A 6,936-nucleotide genomic window follows, 5' to 3' on the forward strand; every position below is an offset into this window, starting at 1 on the left:
TTAAGGTAAGGACTGGTCCTACACTGAATGATTCAGAAAAGGGGGTGGTGATGAACAAAGTGTCTGAATTAAGCAGACCACTCTTACCCAGTCCAAAGATCAGGGCTTGATCCATCACCGTTATTTAGCTCACTGCACCATCCCAGCTCAGAACCTGGCTATATGCAAATCAGTCTGTCCCTGGCCCAGTGCATCATGGGAACAGGGCAGACTAAACTTCCAAGCCAATTCTTCACCAGAAAGGAGACAAGCTTCCGGGGACCGGTTTCTGGCATTTCAGCCGTCGGCGGCCTGGCTTACTTGAATCCTGATGGTGCAGTGAGCAAGGGACTCATGTCTGAGTATACCCTGCCACACCTATAGTGGCCAAAAACGATTCAGAAAAGGGGGTGGTGATGAACAGAGTGTCTGAATTAAGCAGACCACTCTTACCCAGTCCAAAGATCAGGGCTTGATCCATCACCGTTATTTAGCTCACTGCACCATCCCAGCTCAGACCCTGGCTATATGCAAATCAGTCTGTCCCTGGCCCCTTTTCTGAATCATTTTGTCCACCATAAGCGTGGAAGGGTATACTCAGATGTGAGTCCCTTGCTCATTGCACCATCAGGATTCAAGCAAGCCGGGCCGACGATGGCTGAAATGCCAGAAACCGGACCCCGGAAGCTTGTTTCCTTCCCAGTATAAGAATTGGCTTGGTAGTTTGGTTTGCCCTGTTCCCATCATGCACTGGGACAGGAACAGACTAATTTGCATGTAGCCAGGTCCTGAGCTGGGATGGCGCAGTGAGCTAAATAACGGTGATGGATCAAGCCCTGATCTTTGGACTGGGTAAGAGTGGTCTGCTTAATTCAGACACTCTGTTCATCACCACCCCCTTTTCTGAATCTGTCCTACACTGAAGGCAAACGTTTAGTGCCTTAAATTGGATCTGCTTGATAACGGGCAATCAATGACATTGGCAACACCAGGATTCATAGCAGAGTATTTAATATTAGGTGAGCAGTGGAATTCTGTATGGTTTGCAGTAACTGAATTATGTACACTGGTAGACCCAAATACAAACTGTTGGCATAATCCAATTTGGAATTTAGCAGTTTGGATCAAATGGGCTGTGGCCACCGTAGCATTGAGGGTTGTAACACCATCAGTAGTGGCTAGTCAAGTTTGAAAGTGGTGGGGCGGTATGCCCTACTTTGAATTGTACAGATGGATATCAACTTATCAAGTGAGGCTCAAAGGTCTCAGCCTGATAACTTGGAACAAATGTGACCAGTGAAACCATATTAAATAGGGTCTCTGTTTCCTGGTTGGGGAATTTAAAAAAACAGCTATAACTGTGGCACAGTAGATCCCTCTAACCCCACAGACCCTTTGCCACTATTCCTGCATTACCAGTGATACCACTATTCCTTGCTGGACTGTAGGCTAGTTTTCCCAGATTCAAACTACTGTGAGACTGGATTTTTGAGTGAAGGGGGTCCAACTCAGTTTGCTCACTCGGGCTGGCTATCTTTCCAAGGTCAGATCAGTCCTTGGGTTGCTCATTATTTCTAGGCGGATGCAACAAGACATCCAATAAGGCAGTTGGATGAAACTGTGCTCGCATAGACAATCAGACAGAAAATAGTAGAACTAGTGTGCAGACGTCCCTTAACTGTAGTATAATTTACCTAGACTTTAAAAAGACACTGTATTATTGAATTGTCTAGCACAGAAGGGTAGTGGGAGCCTGTCAATTCAGTGATCTTGACAGCTACTTCCCAGTCAGCATTGGTTTTCTTCTTCAAAACAAAAGTGACTGACTGGACTCCATGTCATAGCGCCCCAGGACAGCACTATATGCTATACATAATTCTCTGAAAAATGGTCTCAGCAGTAGTAGCTCATTTCCATCCATTTTTGTTTCTCTACTGTTTCTATAGCGCAAACTCCACACAAAGGTATTGGAGCACTTTACATGAGCACCAATTACATCGCAAAAGGACAATTTCTTTTTTCTTTTGGCCACAGGGAGATTAAGTGATTTTTCTAGAATTACAGGATGTTGAGACAGCACTAAGACTCGAACCCTGATTTGGCCTGGCCTACTGGCTAAGCAAGAACCAGTCAGATGATTGTGACAGCTTCTCTAAAATACCAGGATAGTCAACTGCTCTAACAATAGCCCCATTGCAGCTGCTGAAAGGCTACAATACTCACTTGAGTTTTCAGTCGAGCCTCATCCAGCTTCCTGCTGCTAATGGCCTTCAAAGACCAGCACATTTATATAGCTGCCTTTGTTTAGGCGTCACTGCAGTACTGGCGATATTTTTAACACTACATATTGTAGAAGAACCAACTCTGCTTCACACGGAGCACTTGATGCTGCATAACAGAACTTCACACAGTGTCTCAGTGTGTGGGCAAAGATCACCAGCAGCCAAGACCCCGTTTATTTATGCTATGGAGGTGTATGTGAGGACAACAAGGCTTTTAAAATTTTAAGCCTTGGGTTAATATCAGTGTCTGTTTCCATGCAGCTTCTTCATCACCATGTTCCTGTTTCAGATTCTTCCTAGTCTTTTTTGTGTGATTATAGCTGGGTACATTCTAGCTCCTTCGACTACACACTTCATCCACCTTTGTTGCCCTTCATCCCATTGAGCAGCTTCGTAATTTTCTTGCTCTATTCTGGTGTTTTTTTTCTCCTTAGCATGAGTTGCTCTTTCTCAAGCATTTAATGCTTCATACTGTGTGGGTCGAGGAGGTGGCTTTATCTCATATAACTTTTATTGTATGTTTTCAAAAAACATTAAATTAAAAGTACAGTACTGTGGAAATGTAAACTGTCCTTCATTGTCAGTGATCTTGCACCATTGATGAAGCCACAAACATGTATGAAGCTCTTTATTTGTCACCATATAATGAGCTGGCGTACCTTCTGGGGGTGCCTCCTCACCCTCCCGAGCTGAAACTCTCCCATCTCCCCTCATCAAATCAGTAAGAGCATTGAAACATTTCGTTTTTGCAATAATTCAACAATGAATGAACAGTGATGAAATGTAAATATACATGTTTTGTTCTGTTTATAATTCTGTAGCTGTCAATACTTATCTCCAATCCTGCCAAATCTCTTCTTTCTCAAACCTTTCATAGCGTAAAACTTGATGACTTGTTAACTTATAAGAGCACTGAAACATTTCATTTTTGCAATTATTCAACAATGAATGAACAGTGATGAAATGTAAATATAAATGTTTTGTTCTGTTTATTATTCAGTAGCTGTCAATACTTATCTCCAATCCTGTCAAATCTCTTCTTTCTCAAACCTTTCATAGCATACAACTTGATGACTTGTTAACTTGTAAGAGCATTGAAACATTTCATTTTTGCAATTATTCAACAATTAATGAACAGTGATGAAATGTAAATATAAATGTTTTGTTCTGTTTATAATTCTGTAGCTGTCAATACTCATCTCCAATCCTATCAAATCTCTTCTTTCTCAAACCTTTCATTGCATAAAACTTGATGACTTGTTAACTCATATCAGCATATCACTTCACACCAACTAACCTATCCCAGAGCAGCACTATATGACTTAACTTTCCACTTCTTACACCAGTACACCCTCTTTACACTTTTCTCATACACAAGATTATTACATCACTAAGCAAGGACAATAAAGAAACAACTTTTGTTTGCTCCTTTAAAATAGTCAAAGTAGACCATTCACAGAAAAAACAATCAGTTATGATGTTTAATACCTCCCAACTCTACAAAACACACACGAATGAATTCTCGACTAGCGGTAAATCACCCTGACTGAGATAGCTTCCCCTTTCTGCAATAGGATCTGCTAACACCAATCAATATTATTACTATCACAACAAATTGTTATAATCCATGTCTAAGTTGTGCAATTGATGGCACCCCACAAATCTGCACCAAGAACCTTTAACAGACAAAAAACACCTCTTTATTGTTCAACTATCCCAGAATCTTAGACTACTTTGAGCCCGATAACAACTTCAACTGCTCAACATCTAAGCATAAACACTGTTATCTCACAAAACACATAACCTCAACGTAAGAACTTAGGGCCATATTAGCACTTAGCGCTAGGATAATTATCGCTGGGTAGCGTGGATTTTTATCACTGAGATAGCGTGCTATTAGCAACGCTTATCTCAGAAGTGACAAAAATCCTCGTGATAACTGCCAAATGAGAGATTATCCCTGGAAAACCAGCGATAATCTCTCGAAGTTTGGCGTTAGCTTGATGATAAGGGCTCACAAACTTCGCCATGATATCCACCTTCCATAGGACATCATGGCTAAGTCAGGAAATTTCCAGTTGTAAAAAAAGCAGCGCTAACCGCAGTTAGCCCTGCTTTTTTATCACTAACAGGGTTAGCGATATCCTGATAATAGGAGAAATGTCGCTTAACAACATTTCTCCTATTATTTTTCTCTGGAACGCCCCCTTTGCATCTCATTAGAGATGCAAGGGGAAGCACAGAGATAAAGGGTACTAACATGCAAATTTACGAGTTAGCACCCTGTTGCTGATAGGGAGATAATTTTATCTCCGCTTTCTTGGTTTTTAAAGCCAAAAAAGCAGAGATAAATCCCTTTATAATATGCCCCTTAATCTCAAAACGATGATGGCAGCGCATAACCCTATTGATACTCACACCTACACCAATGCAGCCATCTTCAGAACTGCAACTTCTTCAGTCTTCAAACTTGGGTTTAGGTCTTAAAGAAAATGGGCGATTCTAAGTTGGTGTAACTTAACTCACCTTCTCTCTTTTGTGACAGAAAGTGTCCTCAGGCTACCACTTGAGGGACTGTGTATTTCTATGGGCCATGTGTATCAACATTCCGTTTTGCGATTCCTAAATAGCGATTTTTAAGGAATCACTATTTAGAAATCGCAAAATGGTATGTATGTAGAAAATTGCTTCTTTTTAGCGATTCCTTAAAATTCCATAATTGCGATTAGCAAATTGCTAATCGCAATTAAGGAATAATTTCCCATTCATTTCTTTGGGCCAGGAGGCCCATAGGAATGAAGGGGAAATTGCAAATCGCAATTTGCTAATCGCAAATTGAGAATATTTTCAAGGGTGCAGGGGTGTCTCAAAAACACCCTGCTGCACCCCTGAATATGACATGTGTGCGCATATGGCGCACATACATGCCCTAAGGGCATGTATGAGCGTCACATGGCACCTTTTGATTTTAAAAATAATGCTTTTTTAAAAGAATTCACAAGTTACCACCAACTAGAAGTTGGTGGTAATTTGTGATTCCTTAATGGCATTTTGGAATGTTTTTTCCTTGATACATTGCATTTAAGGAATCGCAAAATTTGCAATTCCTTAAATGCAATCGCAAAATAAGGAATGGCAAATGTAGTGATTCCTTATTTTGCACCAAAAATGTTTCATACATACCATTTAGCGAAAATGGGTTCGCAAACGCCGGAATTCTGGAAATTTCGGCGTTTGCGAACCCATTTTGCCTTGATACATATGACCCCATATCTCAGTCTTTGAGTATAATCTTTAGATTTCAATATGAAAGGTAATATAATCTATCAATCAAGATTTGATTATGAAATAGAACAAAATGTTAGTTAAAATCACAGTCAAAATGGTAACAATACAAAAAGTGTGTTCCATAAAGGAAATTCCCTAATGTAAATTAATTTGGGATTAAGAGAGAAAAAGATGTCAATTCTGAAACTCAATCAAGATTACTGATGAAAAAGAGAGATCTATGCGCAAGCATTAAGATTTTGCATTGCAAGCTGGAAAGTATTCTGAGCTATAAAATATCAGGAGACAGTTTTAATGTAATCTAAGTAAGGTAGCCTCTCATGAAGATGAGGCATCAGAAACTCAAGAGTAGTGTCTATTCAAAGAGTCAGGAAAATAATCTGGAATCTGGGCACCTGAGCTCTGAGGTCTGAACCTGAAGTCTGAATCTACTATGCTAGGAAGACACACAAATATAAACATACAATGTCTATAATACAACATTATTTTCTTTCATCTTCTTCATCCTCCAATAGATTCTCAGCAAACTCCTGGGAATAAGCAAACTCTCTATTTTCTAATCAAAGCATAATTCACTTTCAGACATTTCTCCTTGAAAAGTTACATTGTTTCCTTGTGGTCCAAAAGCTTCTTCCTGGCGCTTTATCTCCTCTAAATGAGAACCCTAACTATCACGTGTATAATACAAAACAAGTGTCTATTCACTTTCTAGGTGTAAGCTTCTGAAGATGTATCATCTGCAGCAAAAAAAAGAAAAACATCTTGCACAAGCAACTATTCAGTGTAAAAACAGTTAATGCATTAGTTTTCCATTTAACATCTCATCAATAGTTAGGCTAACTTAATTCAATGCCTTATTCATGGACAGGCCTACAACATTTAAGTTAGGGTACCAACTATAAATTTTGTATTTAGCATATGTTTTTTCAGTAGTGGCTGGTGGGGCGGGAGGGAGCAGAGGAGGGAATACATTTTTTTAACTTACCTTGATGCCGTTGGGGGCCTCTGCCTCTCCTCTGTCGTCTTCTGGTGCAGCAACAGGAAGCACACAGGTTCCCAGAATCCCTTGTCCAATCACAACGCTGCCTTACAGCAGCATTGTGATTGGACTGAGAGCTGTGGTTCGACGCTCAGACAGGGGCTTGGAGGATGGACATGTTCCCTAGCAGGCTGTGTAATGCAGCCTGGTGGGGAAGATGCAAAATGGCATGAAGTTTTGGCCGGCCCAAGAGGGCGGACCAAGCAGTCATGGAGTGTAAAGCACTTAGGGAGTGGCTTTACACTCCTTTTCTAGGCCCCTTTACTGGCCAGCCCAGCCCCCCCACCCTCCCCACACCCAAGCAGGAAGGAAAACAAAAATGATAGTAACATTAGCTATAATAATTTT

General features: G+C 40.6%; 1 long non-coding RNA gene across 2 annotated transcripts in view; it reads left to right on the forward strand.

Moving 5' to 3' along the window:
* Positions 1-6,936, forward strand: part of LOC147733722 (uncharacterized) — a 248,223-nt gene that overhangs the window by 47,319 nt on the left and 193,968 nt on the right. The gene's annotated exons all lie outside the window — the stretch shown is intronic.

This window comes from Lissotriton vulgaris, chromosome 2_1 (assembly GCF_964263255.1).
Source record: "Lissotriton vulgaris chromosome 2_1, aLisVul1.2, whole genome shotgun sequence".
Taxonomy (NCBI): domain Eukaryota; kingdom Metazoa; phylum Chordata; class Amphibia; order Caudata; family Salamandridae; genus Lissotriton; species Lissotriton vulgaris.